Genomic DNA, 25,115 nt, shown 5'->3' on the forward strand with positions numbered 1-25,115 from the left:
AAGAATTTATGCAACAGACTTGGAATCATAGTTGTCTGATGATGTGGCATTAGAATAGTAGAAATTTATGGACAGATAAGAATGAGCAATCCATATATTGGTCAAATATAAACACTGGCTTCTAAGAATAATACTGAGAACAACTTATAGTCATCCTACTTGATGCTTCCAATTGGAGTACAAAACAAATCCTCTTGTTTATAGAGCTGGAGATCTGTGGGGATAAGAGGAGGGGGAAAGTTTCTATTTTTAATCAACATCAGATTACTGAAATTTATACCCTAAAAGGAAGAAAGATTCTCCAGATTCCTTAATTTCTATTCTTTCTATTGAATGTTTGAAAGGTCCATTTTGTGCTTTAAAAAAATAGATTAACAATGAACATAGGAAAAACAAAATGGAGGAGACTGCAAACAAATTAGGATGAATCTGGGCCAGAACTGATTAGAAATAAGAGATTGACTTAGATTTCATTTAGATTTCATTGAGCAGTTCATTCAATGATCCCAAAATGATGGTTGCTCCAAATTCCTCTCTTTATTTTTTCATTTCTTTTTAAAATATTTTATTTGTTTTCCACTTATATACAATAGTAGTTTCTACTTATCCTTTTTGTAAGGTTTTGGATTTTACAATTTCCTCCCCTCCTCCCTTCCCTCCCCCCGGCCCCCTACAGAAGGCAGTCTGATAATCTTTGCATTGTTTCCATAGTATACATTGATCAAAATTGAATGTGTTGAGAGAGAAAAAAATGTATCCTTGAGGAAAAAATAAAATATTAGAGATATTAAAATTATGTAGTATATAAGACAACTTAAAAAAAATCGAAGGTAATATTCTTTGCTCTTGTTTTAACTCCACAGTTCTTTCTCTGAATACAGATAGTATTCTCCACGCAGATCCCCTAAAACTGTCCCTGATTGTTGCACTGATGGAATGAGCAAGTCCATTAAAGTTGATCATTGGGCAGCTAGGTGGAGCAGTGGATAGAGCACCAGCCCTGGAGTCAGGAGTAGCTGAGTTTAAATCTGGCGTCAGACACTTAATAATTACCTACCTATGTGGCCTTGGGCAAGCTACTTAACCCCATTGCCTTGCAAAAAACCCCAAAAGACCTTAAAAAAAAGTTGATCATCACTCCCATGTTGCTGTTAGGGTATACAATGTTATTCTGGTTCTGCTTATCTCATTCAGCATCAGTTCATGCAAGTCTTTTCAGGCTTCTCTGAAATTCCATCCCTCCTGGTTTCTTATAGAATACAGTATTCCATAACATACATATACCACAATTTGTTCAGCCGTTCCCCAATTGATGGACATTCACTCGATTTCCATTTCTTTGCTGTGACAAATAGAGCTATTATGAATATGAAATTCCTCTCTTTAATACCAGTATTTGCTTATTGATGTCATATGACTGTGATTCATGGAATATCAAGATCTCAGAAAAATCAAAACTGAAGTTAACTCAAAAGGCAATTAAAGATACATAGTGGGGGTGGCTAGGTGGCAAAGTAGATAAAATACCTGCCCTGGAGTCAGGAGTACCTGGATTCAAATCCAGTCTCAGACACTTAATAATTACCTAGCTGTGTAGCCTTGGGCAAGCCACTTAACCCTATTTGCCTTGCAAAAAAAACCTAAAAAAAGAGATACACAGTGGATGTAAGTAGACTGAAGTGCATTAATAAAGACCTGCATGAGAGAAATAGTATGATAGATATTATTAGGAATATGTATGACTGGCCAGTTATGAAATGAGAATGAAATGGACAGTCTAAGTAATGCAATGGTATGCCCAAGGTCTTAAAAGAACTAGAAGAAAGTCATCAAGTAAAGGATTTAACAAAACACTTACCAAGAATTGAAAAGGCTGAGGAAGTGGTGGTGATTGGTGGTGGGAGACTGATCATATCACTAATGAAGCAATAAAATCATATTCATCAGAGACCTAAAAAGTTACTTATACAGATCCTACTTAAAAGATCCTTACATCACAATTACTGTCTTGGGCAGCTAGGTGGCACAGGCCCTGGAGTCAGGAGGACCTGAGTTCAAATTTGACCTCACACACTTAATTACCTAGTTGGGTGACCTTGAGCAAGTCACATTACCTCGCAAAAACAAAAAAAATTATCGCATCATTCCAGTGCCCTTTCCTCTTGCTGCCATGTTTGCTATTGTTTCCCAAATTAGACATGAGCTCCCTAAGTTCAGAGACTATCTTTTCATTTTCTTTGCACCCCCATTATCTACACAGTGCCCAAGACATAGTTGTAAATGTTCATTGACTGAATGGTCACATAACTTGCATGGATATTATTGTTTTCATCCCATCTTCTCCATTAGACTGAATTTCTTGAGAGCAGGGACTCTCAAGAGAAGTCCTGAACATAGTAGCTTGTTGTGCAGTTGAATTATTGTTGACCTGTTCAATGAAATTTTAACCCTAATGTCTCATTATCATGTAGACATGATCTTGAATTCCCATCCTGTGCAAGTAGAATTTATGAATTGGCAGGTTCTACCCAATTGGAAAAACTTCAGATATAGTCCTGGTGTCCAAGGGAAAAGCATTGATTTTGACCTTAGAGGACATGTGTTGAAATCTTGGTTCATCTGTCTCCTTCATAATTTTGGGCAAGGTAACATCATCTCCCTGGGGCTCAGTATCTGCATCTGTAACGTGAGGGACTAGATGTCCTTGAATTCTTTTCTAACTTGAAATCTATGTTTCTATGAATTGTATCTTTTGTTCAAGGACCAGCCTAGAAAGAGAAGTTTATCCTGAGCTGGCTGATGAGAAAGGAACAACATGTGCTCAGATCCCTACTATGTAGATTAGGCTAGTTTTTCCCTTGAAAAATAATGAAACTCTTGTGCCCAAAGGGCATACCCTTTGATACAGCAATACTGGGTCTATACGCTGAAGAGATTATGAAAAAGAGTAAAAACATCACTTGTACAAAAATATCCACATTAGCTTTGTTTGTGGTGGCAAAGAATTGGTAATTAATGAACGCCCTTCAAATGGAGAATGGCTTAACAAACTGTGGTATATGTATGTCATGGAACACTATTGTTCTATTAGAAACCAGGAGGGATGGGAATTCAAGAAAGCCTGGAGGGATTTGCATGAACTGATGCTAAGTGAGATGAGCAGAACCAGAAAAACATTGTACACCCTAACAGCAACATGGGGGTGATGATCAACCTTGATGGACTTGCTCATTCCATCAGTGCAACAACCAGAGACAATTTGGGGCTATCTGCGATGGAGAATACCATCTGTATCCAGAGAAAGAATTGTGGAGATTAAACAAAGACCAAAGACTATTACCTTTAACTTAGGGGGAAAAAAACTGTTATTATGTAATTTTGCTCTCTCTTATACTTTATTTTTCTTCCTTAAGGATATAATTTCTCTCATCACATTCAACTTAGATCAATGTATACCATGGTAACAATGTAAAGACTAACAGACTGCCTTCTGTGTGTGTGTGGGGGGGGGGGGGGCGGGAACAAGATTAGGGGAAAAAATGTAAAACTCAAAGTAAATAAGATCTTTCTTAAAAAAATGAAGGGCGTCTCCCTGTCTGTCTCCTCCGCTCCGCCAGCAGCTCTTTGGCTTTGCCCCTCACCCCCGAGAATGTACGCCTGCGCCAAGTTCGTCTCTACCCCTGCTCTTGTGAGGAGCAACTCTCAGCTGCTAAGTAGACCGTTGTCTGCAGTGGTGTTAAGGCAACCAGATGTTCGGACAGATGAGAACCTCAACAGTTTGGCAGGATCGGGTCCCTGGACCTCACTTGTCCCCAGATGTGGATTCCAAACTAGCGCCATCTCACGGGACATTGACACAGCGGCCAAGTTCATCGGGGCTGGAGCTGCCACTGTGGGGGTGGTGGGTTCTGGAGCTGGGATTGGGACTGTGTTTGGAAGCCTCATTATTGGTTATGCCAGGAACGCCTCCCTGAAGCAGCAGCTCTTCTCCTACGCCATCCTGGGCTTTGCCCTTTCCGAGGCCATGAGGCTCTTTTGCCTGATGGTGGCCTTCCTCATCCTCTTCTCCATGTGATGGAGCCATTTCTAACCTCAACGTTTCTGAACGTTCCTCCTCGTCCTCCAGGTCCTTTCATGACTCTTCCAGCCCATGTGTACTTCCCCCTCCATCTTACCAGGCAGCCCTGGGGAAAGCCATGGACTCAGGGTTTGACAGAGGGAAGACAAATAAATACTGTGTTATTAAGCTGTTAAAAAAAAATGAAGGGCATAGGAGCAGCTAGGTGGTGTAGTGAATAAAGCACCGACCTTGGAGTCAGGAGTACCTGGGTTCAAATCCGGTCTCAGATACTTAATAATTACCTAGCTGTGTGGCCTTGGGCAAGCCACTTAACCCCATTTGCCTTACAAAAACCTTAAAAAAAATGAAGGACAAAAAAAAAAAAGAAAAATAGTGAAACTCTCCCAAAGACTTCATTTGTCCAAAGAAACTAAAACTTTTACTAAAATAGCTTTGCAATAGCCTGAGGTATCAGAAGCTGAGCTCACAAAGAATCCAAGCTTCTCAGCTTGGATAGATTTCCTGTTGTCTGTGAACCAAAGTACCCTTCCCACCAGAAGGAGGGCAAGATAGCTGCTACTTGAACCAAGATGTACCCCTTTATTAAATAGCCTTTCCATGTTTTTGTTATGATGTTCTACATTACCTTTTGTTAGTTGTAAAATTGGAGTCTCATTTAGTTGTAATTGCAAATCTGAACTATCTGAATCAGGCCTGGGTCAGAAAACTGTCCATTTGGTAAGAAGCTTTTTCCTTTACCGTTATAATTCCTGAAAATACAAAATCACCTTCAGTTCATTGCAGATATCTTTCTTGCATCATCTGCAATGATATTTGCAAAGTGGTCTTTTAATTTTTTTTTCTTACCATCTGATGATAATATCATTCCTCTCAGGTCAGTCATTTATATTCATTCTTATTAAGTGACTGACTCATCTTTTCCCCCATACATGTCCCTTCTTTTGAAGGATGCACAAATTTATGTGTGTAAAATTGAGCAAGGAAAAAGTTATGACAAATCTTCCCAAAATACTCTTTTTCAACTTTCCTATTTTGGAACCTTCAATAACTCCTTATTGTTTTATAAAGAATAAAGCACTCTGACTAATTTTTAAGGTTTGTTATGGACAGACCCCACTACATCCTTGCAAAAATGTTTTGGTTAACTGCCTAACATAGAACTCTGCTCTAGTTAAGTTTCTGTCACCTTTAAGCATGCCCTCCTACACTTCATGTCCATGAACACTTCCATGTCTCTTCTCCTGCCTTTACTATCACCTTGGTATTCTCTCTCTTCTCTTCCATTAATTTAAATCCCACTTACCCCTCAAGACCCATCTCCTTAAACATTTCTCTGATACATTCATTCTATTTTTCACTGAACTGCATTGAATTTATAACCAATTTAGAATTTGTTTAATCTAATTATTTCCTATGAAATTCAGAAGCACACACAGACAAGTAGAAAGGCTTTGACAGTAATATGTGGAGTTTATTATCTAACTTTTTTAAATTAATTTTTATTAAAGACATTATTTGAGTTTTACAATTTTCCCCCCAATCTTACTTCCCTCCTCCGCCCCAAAAGCAATCTGTCAGTCTTTACTTTGTTTCCATGTTGTACCTTGATCCAAATTGGGTGTGATGAGAGAGAAATCATATCCTTAGAGAAGAGACAAGAAGTCTAAGAGGTAATAAGATCAGACAATAAGATATCTGTTTTTTTCTAAATTAAAGGGAATAGTCCTTGAACTTTGTTCAAACTCCACAGCTGCTTATCTGGATACAGATGGCACTCTCCTTTGCAGACAGCCCAAAATTGCTCCTGATTGTTGCACTGACGGAATGAGGGAGTGCTTCAAGGTTGATCATCACTCCCATGTTGCTGTTAGGGTGTACAGTGTTTTTTCTGGTTCTGCTCATCTCACTCAGCATCAGTTCATACAAATCCCTCCAGGCTTCCCTGAAATCCCAACCCTCCTGGTTTCTAATAGAACAATAGTGTTCCATGACATACATATACCACAGTTTGCTAAGCCATTCCCCAATTGAAGGACATTTACTTGATTTCCAGTTCTTTGCAACCACAAACAGGGCTGCTATAAATATTTTTGTACAAGTAATGTTTTTACCCTTTTTCATCATCTCTTCAGGATATAGACCCAGTAGTGGTATTGCTGGGTCAAAGGGTATGCACATTTTTGTTGCCCTTTGGGCATAGTTCCAAATAGTTCTCCAGAAGGGTTGGATGAGTTCACAGCTCCACCAACAGTGTAATAGTGTCCCAGATTTCCTGCAACCCTTCCAACAATGATCATTATCCTTTCTGGTCATATTGGCCAATCTGAGAGGTGTGAGGCGGTACCTCAGAGAAGCTTTAATTTGCATTTCTCTAATAATGATTTAGAGCATTTTTTCATATGGCTATGAATTGCTTTGATATCCTCATCTGTGAATTGCCTTTCCATATCCTTTGACCATTTGTTAATTGGGGAATGGCTTTTTGTTTTAAAAATATGACTCAGTTCTCTGTATGTTTTAGAAATGAGTCCTTTGTCAGAATCATTAGTTGTAAAGATTGTTTCCCAATTTACTACATTTCTTTTGATCTTGGTTACAATGGTTTTATCTGTGCAAAAGCTTTTTAATTTAATGTAATCGAAATCATCTAATTGGGTTTTGGTGATGTTCTTCAACTCTTCCTTAGTCATAAGCTCCCCTTTCCATAGATCTGACAGGTAAACTAGTCCTTGATCTTCTAATTTGCTTATAGTATTGTTTTTTATGTCTAAGTCCTGTAACCATTTGGATCTTATCTTGGTAAAGGATGTTAGGTGTTGGTCTAATCTAAATTTCTTCCATACTAACTTCCAATTATCCCAGCAGTTTTTATCAAAGAGGGAGTTTTTATCCCAATGGTTGGACTCTGGGTTTATCAAACAGTAGATTACTGTAATCATCTCCTGCTTTTATACCTAGTCTATTCCACTGGTCCACCACTCTATTTCTTAGCCAATACCAAAGTTTCAATGACTAATGCTTTATAATATAATTTTAGATCAGGTAGAGCTAAACCACCTTCTTTTGCACTTTTTTTCATTAAGCTCCTGGCAATTCTTGACTTTTTATCTCTCCATATGAATTTACTTACAATTTTTTCTAACTCATTAAAGTAATTTTTTGGAATTTTGATTGGTAGGGCACTAAACAGATAGTTTAGTTTTGGTAGAATTCTCATTTTTATTATATTAGCTCTACCTATCTATGAGCAGTTGATATTTGCCCAGTTATTTAAATCTGATTTAATTTGTGTGAGAAGTGTTTTATAATTGTTTTCAAAAAGATTCTGAGTCTGTCTTGGCAAATAGACTCCCAAATATTTTATATTGTCTGAGGTTACTTTGAATGGGATTTCTCTTTCTAGCTCTTCCTGCTGTATCTTGCTAGACATATATAGAAAAATTGAGGATTTATGAGGGTTTATTTTATAACCTGCAACTTTGCTAAAATTGTTAATTGTTTCCAGTAGTAGTTTTCTGGATGATTTCTTGGGATTCTCTAGGTAGACCATCATGTCATCTGCAAAGAGTGAGAGTTTTGTCTCTTCCTTCCCAATTCTAATTCCTTCAATTTCTTTTCCTTCTCTAATGGCTGACGCTAACATTTCTAATACAATATTGAATAGTAGTGGTGATAATGGGCATCCTTGTTTCACCCCTGATCTTATTGGGAATGCCTCTAAGCCTCTCCCCATTGAATATAATGCTTGCTGATGGTTTCAGATAGATACTGCTCATTATTTTAAGGAACAGTCAATTTATTCTTACACTCTCTAGTGTTTTTAATAGGAGTGGATGCTGTATTTTGTCAAAAGCTTTTTCAGCATCTATTGATGTGATCATATGATTTCTGATAGATTTGTTGTTAATATAATTGAGTATATTATTATGTAACTTTTAAAAAGCAAGGTGAACTCTATAGAACTATGCAGTTTGAAATCAGGTTGTCCTAGAAGACTTAGTTTCAAACTTTAGTAACTTAATACTATTTTTCTATCTCCTTTGTATTAGGAAATGTTTTGTTGTTTGTGTGAGCATTTACATGTGAACACAGGGTTGTGTTCATTCATTAAGTTCAGAATGAAAATCAAAAGAAAAGAAAATTGCTTTCTACTAATTACTATCTTGTTTTCTGTACTAGATTGTAAATTCCTTGAAGACAATGGAAGTTATTTACCATTGTCTCATCTCAATTTAAAAGAAAGTTCTTGGGCTGCTAGGTGGTACAGTGGATAAGAGCACACCCCCTGGGGTCAGGAGTACCTGGGTTCAAATCTGACCTCAGACACTTAATAATTACGTAGCTGTGTGACCTTGGGCAAGCCACTTAACCCCATTGCCTTGCAAAAAACCTAAAAACAAAAAGTAAAAATAACAAAAAAAAAGTTCCAAACTCACCCCACCCCCACTCTCAAAGACTCTTGATTGATTGGCTCTGATATACAGGCCTAGTTATCTTCATTCATTCTTTGTTCTGGAAGAAGATCAGAGGATGACATCTTGACCTGTGAGTAAATTGGATTTAAGTGAAGTAAAGCTGTGATAAATCCTGCTCTCTCCTCCAGAGCCATTAAAGTTGAGTGGCAAGACAAAAGTCAAGATGGTCTGGTGATGGTCTGGATGCCTTATATGTAGTAGATGATCTTGGTCTTTCTAAATTAAGGTTTTTCCCCAGGTCTCAGTTTGTCTGAGTCAATGATTAAGGCTAGTTAAGAACTAAGAGAGAGGATGACCTAATTTATCAACAGAAAAATATCAATCTGATGAACAGAGAATTGCTTTCAGGTAATTCAAGAACAGAAGAACTGTGTACCTGACTGTGTATGTATAACCTATATCAGATTGCTTTCTCTCTTGGGGAAAGGGAGGAAAGAAAGGGAGGGAGAAAAACTTGGAACTCAAAATTTTACAGCATATAATTAGAAAAATACTATTAAGATTTAAAAAATAAAAATAATAAAATACTGTCTTCTCCAAGAAACAAAAAAGCTATGTAACCCTTGGAAATTTAAAAGAAGAATCTTTCCTTTACTTGGGAGAAGGTGAGAAGTTCCCCATATTCAAGTAGATCCTTTTCTAATTAGAAACTTCTGCACTCCAAAACATTTTATAAAATATTTGCTAACAACTGGGCAGATGGAGTTTCAAGTGCTACTGGTGGCAGACCTGGGTAGGAAAACATTAAATACTTGGAGAGGGTTTCCAAGCTCTCAGGACAAGGACCAGTTAGTTTTCTTAGCCTTGGGTTCCTTAAAAAGAGAAGCAGATTCCCCACTATATTCTAACATATGTCCTTCACAAAATCTAGTTGAGGCCACACAGCAAAAGATGAATTGATGTTCTATTTGTGTTCTTGAAGTTGTATGAAACCTTTAGGGGACATAGATGTAGAAATGACATAAGCCTGGACTTAGGGACCCTTGGTTCTAAGGGTCTTAATAATGACCTCTGCTCAGTCACCTGGTTTGGGCATTGTTGACCTGCATTTCTACAGTTCCTCCTTGTTATGCTTCTTATAAAGGATGTTTCTCAGAAAACTTGGTGCCAACTCTTTTCAGAGACATATATTGGCTACTGGTTGTCCTAGTATCATTTCTGCCTCATATGTGTAAATGATTGTGAGGGAGCAAGTTGATTATCTTTATTCCACCCCTTATGCTGCTGAAAAGGATGTGGGTGAATGGGAGAGAGGAGAAATGGGAAAGGAGAAGAATAGAGAAAAAGAGAGCAGAGACAGGAAGAAAAGAATAGAAAGAAGGAGGAAAGGAGAGATAAACAGAAGTAGAGAGAGACAGACAGTGTATTCCTAATTCATTCAGTTTATGTTTATATGATGTGAAGTCAAAACTTGTTCTCTAGTTTATCAGTATTCTACTTAAACTGTTGTTGTTGAAGTTGCTTTTATTAGATAAAAAGGCAACAAACACTGTTTCATGGGATAATGTGTTATTGTAGTATACATAATGAGCATAACTCCCCCCCAAAAAAAAAACCCAAAACCAAAACAAAGAAGAAACAATATACTATGAAGATAATTATAATTCATTCAATAATACTATTATTATGAAGAGATAGGAGAAATTCTATGATGAATTAGATAAGAGCCTCCAAATCTGATGTCCAGTAGTTTCAATGGAAAGGTAGATATGAAAGAGGATGGTAAAAAAAGGTGTTGAAAAATATAATTTGGGATTCAAAAACCAAAGGAGTCAGATGCTTATAGGCTACTCAGAAACTTCAATTTATGAAGAGATTGATGGGCTTACAGATTATTAAACTTCATGCTCACATTATGTGAATCTCTTCTTCAAAGAATTAAAGACTTTGAACATGAAAAAAATCAAGCAACATAACAAGAATAAAAATGTCAGGAAAATAAATAATTCCTTTCCAGGTATTTAATGCTCCCCACCCAGGTCTGCCATCACTCCCAAAGGCATCTCAAAGGCCTTATCTGCCTAGCTACAAAGCAAATACTTTATAAAGCATTTCTAGAAAATAGAAAAATGCCTAAATCAATATTCTTTGTGTAGTCAGAAAAAGGTATAAATCAACATTAAATTAGTAGATACAAAATAAAAAAAATTACAATTATAAGTTCTTCCTGACCTATTCAAATCATTTACTGTGTAAAAAAAAGGATGAATAACAAAAAAGATATTGATTTTATATTATTACAATTTCTTGCATAAGTTTAACTCAACTAAAGTAATTACTAAAGAAAACAAAATCAAAAATTGCCTTAGACAGCAACCCTTGAGCTTAGTAGGTAAAGGCATGTGACATAAGCAAAACCAGTTTAGAATATAAATTCATTTGTATTCAGAATGGTTGGTTGGTAATATCACTCCGCCTGAGACAAATTACAGTGCATCCAACTGGCTGATCAGGCCAAAATGAATTCAGAATAAATGTATATAGAAGAAACTAGTACTAGAAATCACTGTTGATATCCTATTAGTAATTTGCTTTATGTGTGAGCCAAACTGAAGTTCTTCAACCTAAACTGTTCAACTCATTTCCTATCTCTAAGCCTTTGCACAAGTTATTTCTCACACCTGTGATACATTTTCTACTAGAATTTAGTTTCCTCCAATGCTCAGCTAAGGGGCTATGTATGTCTCCTGACTTTCCTATACTCCAGCTGTTAGTGCTTTCTCACTCTGACACATCAATTTTAGAGGTGGCCATGTGGTATAGTGGATAGAATACTTTTCCTAGAATTAAGAATTGAGTTTGAATTTGAACTCAGATACTCCTTAGCTGGGTGACCCTGGGAAAATAACTTAAATTTCTCTGTGCCTCACTTTAGGCAACTGTAAAATGAATATATAACAATCATACCTGCATCCCACGGTTGCTGTGAGGTTCAAATGAAATAAAATATTTGTAAAACACTTAACATGGTGTCTGGCACTTAGTAGGAACTTAATAAATACTTGTTTCTCTTCAGTCTCCATCCTCAAATTAGCTCATATTTTCTTTGTCATATTCATGTCATATAACTCCAGTAAAATGTAAGTTTCTTGAAGGCTGGTCCTGCTTACTTTGCTTTTTGTAGTCCAGTGCTTTTAATATAGACATTATATATGCTTCTTGAACTGAATTATAAGGTATTATGAGGAAGATGGAAGAAGATTGTGAGCAAATCACCTCATAAAATAGTGAAGAATGAGAAAAAAACAAACAATTTTGCAGAGAAGCCAGTATGAGAACAGTTAAGCCAGATCATTTCAAAAGCATTTATACACAAAACTAGAACAAGGGCATCAGAACTGGTGAGGGGGGGAGAGGAGAAAAAGAACAGATGTGACACCATTACTATAATAAGCCATTTTCATCAGCAATTTCAGTAGAATTACCACATTGGGACTCTGACACCTCCATCCCTAATATACTACCTGTGAAAGTGGAAATGTCACTAAAAACAGATGAAGATGAGTAGAGTTGCTGGTAAGTACACTGAAAAGACATTGGTGCTGGAGGCTAAATCCTTATGAAATTACCAAGGGATTGATTTTTCAGGCTACCTTAAAAGGAAGATTCCAAATGATTTTAAAAAGATCATGGATGATATCGTTATAAAAAAATTATGACTGAGATGACAGAAATGACTTCCAATCCAAATACTTACTTTCCTATTTTTCTAAGATCTGCATGGAAATGTTCTTCTCTCAGATACATCAAGGGTGTACTAGAAAAAATATGAAAAGTGAGTAGACAAAATATTGCATATACTGTCCAATATGATTCCTTTGTTGTTTTTCCTATTTTTTCCTTGTTACAAAGGAGGCTTGGATGGAGGCACATCAGGAAATGACTTTGATGTACAAAAACCCCAAAACATTTGGCATCAATAAAAAGGCATCAATAAAAAAAACCAAAAACAAAAAAGGAAAGAGGAAGTCTTTTGAAAATGTACCAGATCACTCATGCAATTGACTGAAAAATGCACAGAATATAGATCCTTCCATATTTGTTGTGATTATTATTTTTAAAGGCAATGCAACTGCATAGAACAAAATTCCTACAAAGTGTCCACATTACTTAAGTTAATCATGTAAATTCTCTTGAAAGGTATAACCATAGAGACAACTTTGTTTGTTTATCCTCTAATTATTAATATCAAGTGATGCACTTAACAGACATTTAACAAAAGTATTTACCACTTCTGTGATAAATGTCTCATACAAAATCCAAATGGAAGAATATTTCTCTAGTTATGACAAAGACTTCAGTATGCTCCTGTACAAAAACATATAAGCATGACTTGTACTGATTATATCAAACCTTTGAATGTGATTTGCTTACAACCAAAAGAAATCTCTCCAACCATCCAAGTGGAAAAAAATCAGATGGATAAGGATAATCTACCTTACAGACCACGCCATACCATTGTAGATATAGTTCATTGAGTTAACCTTACAAAGCAGAGGTATTCTAGCTAGACAATGAGTCATTCATTCTTAGAGATAAAAACATGGAAGACAGTAAATTTACTTACATATGGAGAAGAGCTCAATTCTTTCAAAGAGCTCCAGCTTCTCCCTGAAATAATAGACTATGTCATTTATGTGTTGATTTTTTTCTCCCAGTGTTTTTATGAAGCTACAAATGATGGTTCACCATAGTTTCTGAAGAATCAAATGACCTCAAGAGTAGGCAGTAACATTATCAACTATGATGGGCACAAGAAATAGCATAGAAAACATCCTTGAAATGCATGATCAGGAAAGAGCACACAGATATTGTGATCATAGCATGAGAAGGAAGGATAATAGATCCTTTGTTGTACTGGTGTATATTGTTAGACTGATAAAAGATTCCTGACTGCCTCAAATCCAGGGCCATCTCCAGTCCTGATTCTTATCTGGCCTCTGAATGTAGATGACTCTGGAGGAGATAGTGAAGCTGATGACTCAGCACAGCATCCCTCACTCAAATCCAATTCACTTGCTTGTCATGGCATCACTTTTGTGATGTCATGGTCTTCTTCAAGAATGAAGGACAAATTTCAAAAGACTCAGGAGAAAGTGTTAAGCATTGGGTAGATCTCCAGTGAGGAAAGAGCATCCACTTTCCTACATCTCACATCCCTCTCAAAATTTCCCCCAGTTTCCTCCTTAAACTCTAGTCTCCAATGAAGCATCCTTTCTTCTTGTCAAAGTCAATTGCATATTGTCCCTTTTATCATCTGCATTCTGATCTTCAATCTCTCCCTTCTAGTGGTTCCTTCCTGGTCACCTACAAACAGTCTCGTGTCTCTTCATCCTTAAAACCCTAAGTAGATTCTACCATCCTGTCTAGCTAGTATCTTGTATCTCTCCTTTAATTCTCAGCTAAACCCCTTGAAAAAGCCATCTTTTCTTACTAGCTGTGTGACCTTAGGCAAGTCACTTAACCCTGATAGCCCTTAATCCAGGACCCTCTCCAGTTGTCCTGATCAATATCTAGCCATTGGACCAAAATGACTCTGGAGGACAAAATGAGGCTGGTGACTTAGCACAGCACCCCTTCACTCAAATCCAATTCATGTGTTTGTGATGGCATCAACTCCCTGATGTCATGGTCTTCTTCAAAAATAAAGGACAGGGGGGCTAGGTGGCACAGTAGATAAAGCACCAGCCCTGGAGTCAGGAGTACCTGGGTTCAAATCTGGTCTCAGACATTTAATAATTACCTAGCTCTGTGGCCTTCGGCAAGCCACTTAACCCCATTTGCCTTGCAAAAACCTAAAAAAATAAAAATAAAGGACAAACATTATTATCCTTTGAAACATTTTGTTCCAGTAAGGATCATCTTTGAAAGGGAAGATACCTCTGACCAAAACCAGGGGCACAGGTTCAAGCCTCCCAGAAGCATTTGGTTTGCTGTCATGTAGACGTGGACTCTTTTTGTGGAGTCACGAGTTCACTGTAACCCACAATTGGAGGTTTCAAATGTCTTGAGTAATAAATAACATGACTGAGTCTCCATCAAAAATCCCTAAAGTTTACATTTTCTCATGTTTCTCTTTGTGTGACACTGCTAAAAGTTAGCAAACAGAAGCCTAGTATTTTGTATATGTCTACTGTCAGGCTGGTTTCTTTAAAAACAAAGACATAATAACAACAACTGACATTTATGTAGTAGTTGCATAAGGCAGGTTCAATGAACTACCTCTGAAGGTGATAGGCACCCTTCCTTGGGGATGATCAAGCAGAAGTGGGCATCCACTCATTGGGGACATTGTAAAAGAGGGTCTTGACCAGACATGGGTTAGACTTCTTGACCTCTGAATTTCCCTCTAGCTCTTAGACTTTCTGTGCAATATTAGAGCCAGAAATGGAACTCAAGTATCCTGACTCTTAAGTCCATGCTCTTTCCCTTCCTTTACAACATGAAATCACGCAGCAGATTTAGGAAATACATAACAAGATCTAATGTCACACAATGATTCAGGACAGGCCTAGAAACTACTTCTGACTCTGAACCTAGAACTGTCTCCAGGGCCTCACCCCTAAATGATTTCCACAAGTTTCATTTTCTTTAAACAGACTAAAATGTACACTTCAAATCCTTGGTTTGGCTTTCAGAACTTACATGCTATTTGTATTTTTCCCTGTGGCATTTGTTTAGCTGGGAATGTTTCTCAAGCCTCTTACTGGAATCTGCTGCATGTGGTTAAAATTGCCCCAAAGTAAAATGTTCGCTTGGCACAAACACTCTGACAAAATAGCAATGTTTTGAATTATAGTCACATTCAGAATTCACAAAAGAGATATAAAATGAGAGAAATTCATTTTTAGACAAGCTACCAGAAGAAACTGACTTTTCAATTAAAAATAATTCATATCATCTAAGAGTTTCATTTCAATCTAATTGAAATGCAGGATCTACTCAGAAACTTGCAAAATGATCTTGTTGGGTAACTGGAAGAAAATATGTAAAAATGAGCTAACCCTGAGTAACTTTCACATCAGCTTCCTGATATAGAACTGGACACTAAGGAAGCTCAAATAGCCTGAACTTCAGTAGAAAACATGACAATATTGAAGAGTGAGGAAATCATTTTCATTACTCTCCAATGGGAACAGTGGGTGAAAATGTGCCCCACATGGATGAAGCAGAGCAAGCCAATGTGGTCCAGCTGCTGGAGAACAATGCCTTGTACAAACAATGAGCAAGAGAAAAGTGTGGAAATGAAGCAGCATATCATGGAAGGGTTCTTGTGTGATCTTTGGGGGACACTTTGCTGCTCTAGAGGAACTTTCTTCTCAGATTAAAGGAGTCATTAATTTGTATGTAGCTAAAGAGAATTACATTAAGCCCCAACTTTTGTTGTTCTAGGAGACATTTAGATGATACATTTACAGAAAAATTTAAAAACCAGAAGTCAGAAGTGAGAATGAATCTAGATTCAATATGACATCACAAATGGATGACCAGAAGTTGCTATGGTGACCAAGTGGTTAGTTAGGAGACAGTAATAATAAAAATAAGAATGATGATCATAGGATGATAATTTATAGAGAGCTTTAAGGTTTACCAAGAATTTTGAATATGTAAATCTCAGTAAGAATATGATTCCATTCAGAATTAAGAGGCTGATAACTTATAGTACTGAGATATTAGTCATCTCTCTGCCAAACATACCCTTTATTGATACCCTTTGATTTTACATCATTCCCTTCCAGATATACTATTCTGTACTGCTCTCTATCACACCTAGTGAGATTTACTTCATTATAAAGAAAGTGCTAAGCAAAAAACAATTGACACAATGATTGCATTTAACATGGATGAAATTTTCCACTCCAATAGTCCCCTACTTTTCCAACGAAAGCATCTACACAATCAGTCCATTCATTGTTTGTCATTTGTTAGTGAAGAGAACCAATGTTAAGATCAAAGTAGAGTATGTTTGCCTGTGGTTGATCATTCCAGTATGAGATTAAAAAGCTCTACCAAAGGTGTAAATAGTCCATTTAAACATTTGGGATTTTTTTTTAGGGGCAGCTAGGTGATGCAATTGATAGAGCACCGGTCCTGGAGTCATGAGTACCTGAGTTCAAATCCGACCTCAGACACTTAATAATTACCTAGCCGTGTGGCCTTGGGCAAGCCACTTAACCCCATTGCTTTAGAAAAATCTAAAAAAAAAAACCATTTGGGATGGAGATGTCTCTAGATTTGTATATCTTACATCTCCTTTGTGCTACAATGATTCTGCTTTGCTCATAGAGCACAATGACTTCTTTGATGTAGACATGCCATGGCGGGGGGGGGGGGCAGTCCTGTGCCAACATCTCCCATTTCACAATTGATACTAATGTTCTTCAGAGAGATCTTGAGAGTATCCTTATATTGCTTCTTATAACTGCTATGTACTTGCTTATCTTGTCTATAAAAAGTCTTTTAAGTAAGCATATATTTGATATTTGAAACAACATGACCAGACCATCAGAGTTGCACTCAGTAGAATTTGAATATTTGATAGTTCAGCTCTGAGAGGGAAACCTCAGTGTTTAGTACCACATCTTGTTAGGTAATCTTTAGAATCTTCCTAATTAAATCTTCAAATGGAAAACATTCAATTTTCTGACTTGATGTTGGTAGACTGTTCAGGTTTCATAAGCACACAACAGTGAAGTCAACACAAAACCTTCAGTTTGGTATGCAGCTCAATAGGTTTCTCCCCTACTATCTTTCAGAACTTCCCAAACACTGAACTACCCTTGTCAACCTCATCATCTACATGGACATCCCTGGAAAGAATTCTACCAAGGTAAATAAACTTAACCACAGTATTTAAAATTTCTTCATTTACTATGAAATGGAACCAATGGTTCCATGTACTAATAGTATGGTGTTGACTGGTGGAGAGCCTCTGTTTAGCACAGTTGACTGAGAATCGATCTGTACTCAGCATCTCTGCCTCAGAGGCTGCATTGAGTGCATATTCATCTACAAATAAAAAAGATACAAACCAACTCTTCCCTACTTTATTCTTGGTTTGCAACCTTTTCAAGTTAAGTGTCATATCAGTGTATTAGCTGATCTTGATGTTGTTTTCATCTTTGTTGAAGACATCTGACAACATTTCTGAAAACATCAAGTTAAAAAACATGGGAACAGGCACACAGACATGCTTCATTCCACTGGTGCCTGGGAAAGAGTGAGAGCACTCATGCAAATAAACCATCATGAAACTGATTTGTAGTATCTTGACATGCATGTGAATTGGATTTAAGAGAGGAAGTGAAGTAAAGTCATAAGTCTCACTCTCTCTTTCAGAGTCCTCAGCAACAAAAGTCAAGATGCCTGGCAATGGCCTGGGATACACTGGATGACCTTGTCATTTTCAATGTCAGACTACATTTTAAGTACTTCATAGTACATGCTTCTAGTGCATGTCTGTTGGAACAAATTGTTTTCATCTTCTTATTCCTCTGGGTGAAGTCTTTCGTGCTTGAGGTAGACATTTCTCTAATTCCCAAAGAGGTTTGAGGCCCATCAGTTACTCTCAACCTTTTTTATTCCTGCCATATCTCAATAGATGCTGAAAAAGGCCTTTGATAAAATATAGCATTCATTCCTATTAAAAACCACTGGAAAGTTTAAGAATAAATGGAGTTTTCCTTAAAATAATATCTATCTAAAATCATCAACAAATACTATATGTAGTGGGTATAAACTCAGAGCATTTCCAATAAAATAAGAAGTGAAGCAAGGATGCCCACTTTCACCATTACCATTTAATATAGTATTAGAAATGCTAGCAGTAGCTATAAGAGAAGAAAAAGAAATTTAAGGAATCAAAAATGGCAATAAGGAAGCAAAACTTTCATTCTTTGCAGATGATATAATGGTATATCTAGAGAACCTGAGAAAATCATCTTAAAAACTCCTTGAAACAAGTAACAAATTCAGCAAAGTAGCAGGATATAAAATAAACTCATATAATCATCAGCGTTTCTATATATGTGAACAACAAAGCCCAAGAACAAGAGATAGAAAGAGAAATTCCACTTAAAATAACTCTAGACTACATTAAATACTTAGGAATCTACCTCTCAAGACAAACCCAGAAATTATATAAGCACAATTATAAAGCACTTCTCACTCAAATAAAGTCAGATCTAAATAACTGGAAAAAATGTCAAATGCTCAGGGTTAGGTCTAGTTAATTTAATAAAAATGACAATTCTATCCAGATTAAATTACTTATTCAGTGCCATACCAATCAAACTATGAAATAACTACTTTACCGAGCTAAAAAAATAGTAACAAAATTCATCTGGAATAACAAAAGGGCAAGAATAGCAAGGGGACTGATAAAAAAAAAATTGTGAAAGAAAGTGTCCTAGCTCTACCAGATCTAAAACTATACTATAAAGTGGTACTGGTTAAGAAATAGAGTAATGGATCGGTGGATTAGAAAAGGTTCAAAAGAAACTGCAATAAATGACCTCAGCAATCTACAATTTGACAAACCCAAAGACATCAACTTCTGGGATAAGGACTCACTAATTGACAAAAAAATGTTGGGAAAATTGGAAAATAGTATGGCAAAAATTAGGCATAGAATGAAATGATGCTAAGCAAGATGAGCAGAACCAGAAGAACGTTATACACCCTAATAGCCACATGGGGTTGATGATCAACCTTAATGGTCTTACTCATTCCATCAGTGCAACAATCAGGCACAATTTGGGGGTATCTGCAATGGAGAATATGATCTGTATACAGAGAAAGAATTGTGGAGTTTAAACAAAGACCAAAGACTATTACCTTTAATTTTTTAAAAATAACCATTATCTTATTATGTAATTTTGCTATCTCTTATACTTTATTTTTCTTCCTTAAGGATATGATTTCTCTCTCATCACATTAAACTTAGATCAATATATAATATCATGAAACAATGTAAAAACTAATAGACTGTTTTCTGTGGGAGGTGGGAGGAAGGAAATGAGATTAGGGAAAAATTGTAAAATTCAAAATGAATAAATTTTTAAAAATTAGGCATTAGATCTACATCTCATACCCTATACCAAAATAAAGTCAAAATAGGTACAGTATTTAGACATAAAGAGTGATACAAAAGATAAATTAATAGACCAAGATCTATCAGATCTATGGAAAGGGGATAAATTTATGACCAAACAAGAATTAGAACACATTATAAATTGCAAAATGAATGATTTTGACTATATTAAATTAAAAAGGTTTTGCACTAATAAAATCAATGCTGCCAAAATTAGAAGGAGAGCAGAAAGCTGGGAAACAATCTTCACAACAGTAATTCTGATAAGGGTCTCATTTCTAAGAACATATATAAAAAATGCCTCAAATTTATAAGATCATAAGTCATTCCCCAATTGATAAAGGGTCAAAGGATATAAACAGAGAATTTTCAAATGAAGAAATTAAAGCTATATATAATCATATGAAAAAATGCTCCAAATCATTATTGATTAGAGAAATGCAAATTAAAACAACAATAAGGTATCATCTCACACCTATTAGATTAGCCAAGATGAGAAAAAGGGAAGATGATCAATATTGGAGAGGTTGTGGGAGAATTGGGACATTGATGTATTGCTGGTGGAGTTGTGAATGGATCCAACCTTTCTGGAGAGCAATATGGAACTATGCCCTAAGAGCAATAAAAATGTTCATACCATTTGACCCAGCAATTCCAATTCTGGGTTTGTATCCAGAAGAAATTATAAAAAATGGGAAAAGTCCTCCAAGTTCCAAAATATTCATAGCAGCTCTTTTTGAAGTGGCAAAGAATTGGAAATTGAGGGAATGCCCATTGGGGAATGGCTAAACAAGTTATGGTACATGAACACTATAGAATATTATTGTTCAGTAAGAAACAATAAATGGTTGGACTCTAGAGAAGCATGGAATGACTTACGGGATCTGATGCTGAGCAAAGAGAACAGAGCCAAGAGAACAATGTACGCATTAACAACATTGTGAGATGAATAACCTTGATGGAAGCAGCTACTCTCAGCAGTTCAGAGAGTTAAGACAACTGTATTTGACTGGCTATGGACTATATCCCCATCCAAAGGAAGAAAAACACAACACCAAACACACACACACACACCACTTCCAAATCTGATGAACACTTTATCAAAATTGCCTCTTATGTATCTCTTTCCTTTAATCCTAATTCCTCATGCTCAAAATGACTAATTTGTAAACATGTTTATCAAAATATGTATGTAAAATGCTAACCTGACTGCTCCCTGCTGAGGGGAAGGGATGGGAAGGGAAGGTGAAGGGAAATTTTGTAACTTGGAAATATGCATGTGCATATAGATGAAAATAAATAAATATAAACAAAAAATAATGTAAAAAAAAGAGAGTCTAAAAGACCTTCCAGAGTTCTGAGGGTCTATTGATCAAATTAAGGGAGTTCTCTCTAAGCATTCTTTTCAACTGCTAAGGCCTACTGTGGTATTTTGGTTGGAAGCTAGACTTTGCCCATCATCCTGTTCTCTGATCCAATCAAAAAGAAACTTTTTGAAATAGGTGGATTTTTTCAGTCATTTGTTAGAAAAATGCAGGTTTAACACACACTGTTCACACAAGCAACATAAACTTTCTTTAAGACTTCTAATTTCTTGCTTTAAAAATGTCTTTACATATAATTGGAGGAAAAAAAGAAAATATTTTCTTTAAAAAGACTTTAAATTTCTGCATTAGAATATTTTATTTGATAAGAACTCACATGCTGGAACCCTTTATAATGAGTGGTGATGTGACTCCAAAATCACATAATTATGTTCATAAAGGTGTAGTTTCCTCACCCATATAAAGTAGTGAAACAGTAAATTTGCTGGCAGAGTCATTAATGGAGAAGTGGTGGATGGTGGAAGGGAAGAGATGGTTAGGATGGAATGTTGCATACACTGCCAGAAGAGGTTGCTGTTTTAATTGGTTTTACTTAATTTTTTTCTCTTTGTTATATGGGAAGGCTCACACAGTATGTGGGCTTGTTGTTGTTCAGACCTTTCAAGTCAAGTCTGACTCTTCATGAACCCATTTGGGATTTTCTTCATAGAGATACTGGAGAGGTTTGCCATTTTCTTCTCCAGATGATTTTGCAGATGAGGAAACTGAGACAAAGACTTGACCAAGGTCACATGAGTAATAAATGTCTGAGACCAGATTTGAACTCAGGAAGAGGAGTCTTCCTAACTTCAGGTCCAATGCTCTATCCAACTGGACATGGTCTGGAAACAAGATGTTAAAAAAAATACCAATAAGGACTTTTAAAAGGTTGCTATATTTTGGCACTTTTTATTCATCTGAGAGATAATATAGTTCCTTTCCACAATGGAAAAGGGAGAAGGACAGCTAGGTGGCACAGTTGATGAAGCACTGACCTTGGAGTCAAGAGGACAGGATTCGAATCTGATGTGGGACACAGGAAATGACATGTTGGACTTGAAGTTCAAGGCTTTGGGACAGGAAAGACTATTGCAGACCATCACCCATATACAATGAGTACTGTCTTGGCCACTCCTTGGAGGGCAGTCATAGTATTGGAGAGTTCCTGGAGACTGGTGCTGAGCCACTCCCCAAGCGCCACCCTTTTCCAATCCACTATGGAAATGCATTTGAATAAGTGCTCTCTGAAGAGAAGGTCTCTTCTTCCTTCTTTCTTCTCCTTTGCAGATGGGCACTTTCTCTCTAAGCTAGAACCATGTGCTCTGGAGTGGAGAACTATGGCTTCTATTCTCTAAAGGTTTCTCTTACCCTCAGGTAGTCTCACCTAAAACTTTGTAGTTCAGCCTTACAAGCAGTTTGTTGTGTCTTCAGTAAAAAAAAGGTTTTAATCTGTGAATTTTGCAGGCTTGTAAAATAAAAATCTTGAGCTGTTTCAACTATAGGGCTAGTCATGATTCTTCACTTTTGCAAGAACTCTCCATCTTTATGGTGGCATCAACAAATCCTGCCTCAGACACTTGACTCTTACTAGCCGTGTGACCCTAGACAAGTCACTTAACCCTGATTGCCTCACATCCAGGGTCATCTCCAGTTGTCCTAATCCATATCTAGCCACTGGACCCAGATGACTCTGGAGGATAAAGTAAGACTGGTGACTTAGTACAGCAACCATCCACTCAAATCCAATTCACTTGCTTGTCATGGTGTCACCTCCCTGATGTCATGGTCTTCTTTGAGAACTACGGACAAGGGGCAGCTAGGTGGTGCAGTTGCTAGAGCACTGGCCCTGGAGTCAGGAGGCCTTGAGTTCAAATTCGGCCTCAGACACTGTGTGACCTTCAGCAAGTCACTTAACCCCATTGCCTTGCAAAAAAAACCCAAATAAACAAACAAACAAGAAACAACCAGAACTATGGACAAACATCATCAACATCATCAGAAAAGGGAGCAAGGGAGAAACTGAGTAAGAATATAGGATGGAGGGTGGCACAGTAGATAGAGAACTATCCTTGGTGTCAGAAGGACCTGAGCCCAAGTTTGACTTCAGGCACTTAGTAGTTGTGTGACTCTGGGCAAATAAATCACTTAACCCTGATTAACTCCAAAAAATAAGAATACATGATGAAAAAAACTGAACAGTCAGATTTTTATAATCAATGTCTCTATGATTTGGGGGTGGAAGAGGTCCTTTCATTGCCCTTCTCTGTGATTTAGTGGATATGTCTTAGGGAGTTGCCAAGGTTTCAGAGTGATTTAGTGATTTGACCATGGATATGTCTTATTAAAATCAGAGGATAGATTTGAACCTAGAGGATAAATTTGGACACCAAGTCCAATATTCTAGCTACTATACCAGATTGATGCAACTTTAACATGGATGGTTTCATTGTTTTTCTTTGAAGTACTGGGAATTCTGAGGCTACTAGGGAGAGCTATGTTTGAATGGAAGTATAAAGCAACTCTCAAAGTCAAATATAAGTAGTTTGGGATGATCTGTTCTCTTAGATCCTTTTTATTAGGTTTGGATAATCAATCATTTCCTTTAGTCATGTGTTATATATACTGGGAGCAAGAATCAAAGCCCTGTTCACTCCCTGAGTTGATTTCTCATTTTGGAACCTGCCATTTCCTTTTTATTTCTACTTTCCATTACATTTCTTTGGGGGGGGGGGGTTGTAAGATAATGGGGTTAATCTAGTGACTTGCCCAAGATCACACAGCTAGATAATTATTGTGTCTGAGGTCAAATTTGAACTCAGGTCCTGACTCCAGGACTGATGCTATGTCCGCTACTCCGCCTTGCTGCCCTAATTTCTACTTTCCAAGGAATAATCTTCCTTCTTTCTACATTCTCGCAAGGAGGTAGTGAAGCAAAATGAGGGCACTAACGTAAAATATGTTTAACTCCCCAAGGAGGAAAAATGCTTTTAAAATGACAGGTAGTATAGCCAGAGTCATGGATGAGTGATCTCGGGGTCTTCTTGGAAAAGACCAGGGGAGCATCCTCTTCTCTATCTTCCTTGTTTCTGTGCATTTAAAACAGAAGAAGAGAGGTTTTTATCAGTCTGGAAATAGGCAAGGGTGAATTAAAAATTTACTAAATCCTTTTGTCCCTTCCAAGTGATAACATTAGTAGCTCTCCATTCATTATTTAGCCATGCTTCTGTGTTAGACATTAACCTTAAAAGAGCAAAAGAGGATGGCCAGATTTCTCTAGAGGATGACCTATTCCAGATGTATGAAAATTAGAAGGCTTTAACTGAGCAAAAGTGGTATCTGGGCTTTAGTCTGTACCTCTCTCCTGGGATAAGTACTTAATAACTCAGAAAGTAGGAGAACCCTGCCAAAGCAGAGGAGACCAGGAACCTTGGGAGTGGGGATGGGAGTTGGACTGGGATGCCAAAGGCATCCCATTATCACTTTTTAAGCTGTCACCTGTCTCTGGATTTCCAAGGTTCTCCTAGCCTTCTCTTGTGGCTCCAAGATTTCTTAGGCTTGGTCCAAAAAGCTTATTTTTAGTTTAATGAATAGATGAAATGCTAAAAACAACATGGATCCAGCCATTTGTTTCTAACCTCTCCCATTCCCTCCTCAGCTCTCCACGAATCCTTTCCTACCCCACTCCCTTCCCAGCCCCACCTTCCCTTCTCCCTTATTCCATTTCCCTCCTGTCTTCTTCATTTGCTGTGGGCAGAGAGAAGCAACACTCTTCACCTTATATAGGAGAAAGAGTTTTACAATAATAACCTGGCTCTGCCAGAGCCAGCTGGGGATTCATAATTATCATCTATATTTTTAGTTGCAATCTCCTCTACCCCCAAAGGTGGATTTTTAGGCTTCTGGACATCGTTTACATTTCATTGCCTATAAATATCAACTTAGTGAAAGGGTGGGGAAAGAGGAGAGTCATTCAGAATTCAGAATAGTTAGCTCAGTTTGATGGTCACAAGATGGGTGTCTTATCGCTGGTCTGACCCTAGGGCCTCAAAATCTCCAGAGGATTCAGAATTCCTGAGCCTTACAAGTGGGGTTTGGTGAATATG

At 37.1% G+C, this 25,115-nt stretch overlaps 1 pseudogene; it reads left to right on the forward strand.

Moving 5' to 3' along the window:
* Positions 1 to 3,594: 3,594 nt before the first annotated feature.
* On the forward strand, positions 3,595 to 4,261 carry LOC141498046 (ATP synthase F(0) complex subunit C2, mitochondrial pseudogene; annotated as a pseudogene).
* The last annotated feature ends 20,854 nt before the right edge of the window (positions 4,262 to 25,115 follow it).

The sequence above is a fragment of the Macrotis lagotis genome, chromosome X (assembly GCF_037893015.1).
Source record: "Macrotis lagotis isolate mMagLag1 chromosome X, bilby.v1.9.chrom.fasta, whole genome shotgun sequence".
NCBI lineage: Eukaryota > Metazoa > Chordata > Mammalia > Peramelemorphia > Peramelidae > Macrotis > Macrotis lagotis.